The following is a 3,021-nucleotide window of genomic DNA, read 5'->3' as shown; positions in this document are numbered from 1 at the left end:
CACTAGCCCAGAGGCACAGCCAAGCCAAGCCCCGCCCCCTCCCCTGGCCAATCAGGAGGCGCCAATTCTTACCGCCCCTCAAAGAAACAGCCGGCGCTGCGGCGCTCTTTGTCCGGAAGTGCCTAGCTCTGAACTCCATCCTACCTCCCAGCACATCACCAGGAGCCATAGTAACCAGCCAACCAGCTTCTCCAATGGTGCGTCGTCTTTTTGAAGCCTGTGTACGAGGCGCGCTGATTGGCCGTGGCATGCAGGTGTGCCTCGCTGCTTCCTGTCATGCTTTCCTCTGTTGGTTACATCATTTGGTCCAGCCGGGCAGGGCAATCCTGGGCGGTCTCCGTCCGCGTCCCGGGCCCGCGCTGAGCTGAGGTTTGTCCCGTGACTCGGGGCGGGGGGAGGTACCGCCGGGCAGGTTCTGGGCCGTCTGTGCGCGGTGGGTCAGGCGCGCAGCTCCTGAGCAGCTGCAGGGGTTGGGCCGGGCGCGGCGGGAGCCCAGCGCTGCGGGCGCCTTATGGGGGGCCCCTCGGCAGCCACGTGCGGGCGTGGGTGTCGGCACCCTGGAACCTGCCCCGTTCCCCGCGCGATCGTGCTTGTGGGGGCCTGGGCAGCGAGGCGCTTTCGCCGAGCGACTCATTGCTTATTGTGGGGCTGGGCGCTTGCCTGCGCCGCGGTTCGCACTCGCGAATGCCCGGCGGGCAAAGGGCCGCTGCCGCTCCCGGGCTGGCACCGATGTAGCTAGGGAAGCGGCTATGTAAGGCGGTTGATACATGCTTGTCTCGAAAATACTGGGTTTACCACAGCTCCTGGGGCAGCGCTCCCGCCCCGCGTGCTCTGCGGTGGGAGAGGGTGCTGCGGGAGGTGGTAGGTGCTCTCCCCTACTCTGTCACAGCAGCTGTAACTCCAACGGTTTGGGGATCAACTATAACTTGCCATTTACTGATATTTTTGGACTATTTTGTGGGTCACTTACACTCACTGCAAAGCTGCCTGCCTCTCCTGCTGATGGAGACTTTCTGCTCAAGCTGGAAATATAGTGGAAATGGTGCAGTGATGGTTGTGTAATGTGCACAGCTTCCCGTGCCTGCCCCTTGCCAGGCACCTTTGTGCAGCTTTTTAATAATTGATTTTTTTTCTTCTAATATTTATTTAATAGGTGACTTTCTTCAAATATTCCTTTAATTGCTGTCGGAAGCACTTCAGTTAATAACTTTTGGAAGAGCTATGGACTTTCTCATTTCTGCTTGCTTTTCATCTGAAGTGATTTCCTGCAGGGATTAAAACAAACTCAAGTCAATGTGTTCATTAGTTTAAATCTCCTAATTGCTATGCCTAAAATACAGAGTTTTCCATAACTTGCTATGGAAAATTGAGATGCATCATTTTCTCCGTAAGCAGCTCTACTGTGCGTTTCGTTAGCAGAAATTGTAGTATAGATATGGTTCTGGTATTTCTAACACCTGTTTTAAGTAAGATAAGAAGTTTTGTGTTCTAAAATACAGATAATACTCTTGCTGCCACCAGCAAAGCTGCTCTGATGGAGAAAATACATTTTCCAGTTATAAAACAGTGGACACAACCTATATAGGTTGAATTTTCATATAGACAGTATAGATTAGCGGTGCTCAGCCTTTTTCCTCAGCAAGCCGGATGGGCAGTGCCTGGTCCATCTGTGGGCCAGATCCAACTGGTGGTCCTGATTCAGCACCTAGAGCAGGTGCGTTGTGGCCCCATCTGGCTTGTGGAGGAGACAGGGCAGCCCAAACCCAATCTGGCTGGCTGAGGGATGGCGGCTTGGCCTTGTCCCATTGCTGGGGGGCGGGAAAGAAGGAGGGAGGGGGTGTGGCCTAGCCCGCCTCTTGCCTGCTGTGGGGGGCTTAGGAATTTGGAAGCAGAGGAGGGCTGTGGTATTGTCACTGCTCCCCCATCCCCAAATTTCCCAACCCTTGGAGAGTCCTGAGGGCCAAGTGCCATGGCTCTGCAGGCTTCATCTGGCCCTTGGGCTGGAGGTTGAGCACTCTTGGTGTAGATCATTCTGGTGGGAAAATCCAGGCTCAGAAAGCTTCCTGCAATATGAATCCTCTCTTAGCAGCTGTGCAATGAGTTATGGAAAAGGAGAATAGAATAACTCGGCTGCAAGAGATGGTTCTCAGCATATACATCAGGTTTAGATCTTGGAAAATCTGTCTGATTGAGTCCTTTGTAGATCAGTGGTTCTCAGCCTTTCTAGACTCAAGGCATCCCTTGTTATACTCAAAACACCAACTAGAAAATGCTGGCTCTGATTTTTCTGCAGTCAAAAAATGAGTAAAAACTAATAGAGTCCTCTTTTGTTGCAGCAAACTCAGAAAACGCACAACAAGTCTGAACGCTTTTAAGACTCTGGAGTCCTATTGGAAATTTATGGATTTATCTTGTAAATTGTGTTTATGTGTCTAACAGAGAATTGTGTGGCACTCCCTGGTATCTTTAGGAAGATCTTGGGTTACCTCAAGGAGAATTGTTGATGTAAATAAACTGTTGTAGTTTTATGTGCTATGTGAACCTTTAGCATAAGATGTTCAGTTAGCTTTTCTGTGTGGAGGTCAAGAATCTTGAGGCAATTTTTTATTTTTGTTGTTGAACAAAATTGTTCTGAATAATTATATAGTTAAATTGTGCCCTGCTTGCACATTGCTTGCCTTTCTTTGTTCCAAATGCAGCTGTTTTGCAGTGTTTAACTGTGTTGCTGTACCTCAGGGGTGGGCAAAACGTGGCCCGTGGGCTGAATATGACTTGCCAACTGACTGGATCCAGCCTGCGGCTGCCCCCACAGTGCTCCGCATGGGCCTGAGGCCCACTTGTTCCTGCTGGGGCACCTTGGGCCCTGGCCAGCATGCAGTTTCCAGTGGGGCAGAGAATATATGGCTGTCCTAATTGAAAGGAGCATCTACATTTGGGTTTTTGCTCCCCTCCCTTTTAGCTTTCTGTTAAGTTCTATTGTGCTCTTCCAATGCAGTCATTTTATTCTCAAGATATTCAATT

General features: G+C 50.6%; 1 protein-coding gene across 1 annotated transcript in view; it reads left to right on the top strand.

Moving 5' to 3' along the window:
* The first annotated feature begins 292 nt into the window (after nt 1–292).
* Nucleotides 293–3,021, top strand: part of IARS (isoleucyl-tRNA synthetase) — a 319,713-nt gene continuing 316,984 nt past the window's right edge. The window contains exon 1 of the mRNA XM_019505112.1: nt 293–369. The gene's annotated coding sequence lies outside the window, so the exon portion shown is untranslated. The remainder of the gene's footprint in view (nt 370–3,021) is intronic.

This window comes from Gavialis gangeticus, unplaced genomic scaffold (genome assembly GCF_001723915.1).
Source record: "Gavialis gangeticus isolate Ggan-Ray unplaced genomic scaffold, GavGan_comp1, whole genome shotgun sequence".
Taxonomy (NCBI): domain Eukaryota; kingdom Metazoa; phylum Chordata; order Crocodylia; family Gavialidae; genus Gavialis; species Gavialis gangeticus.
Note: the sequence above shows the minus strand (reverse complement) of the source record. Positions and strands in the feature narration are given on the sequence as shown.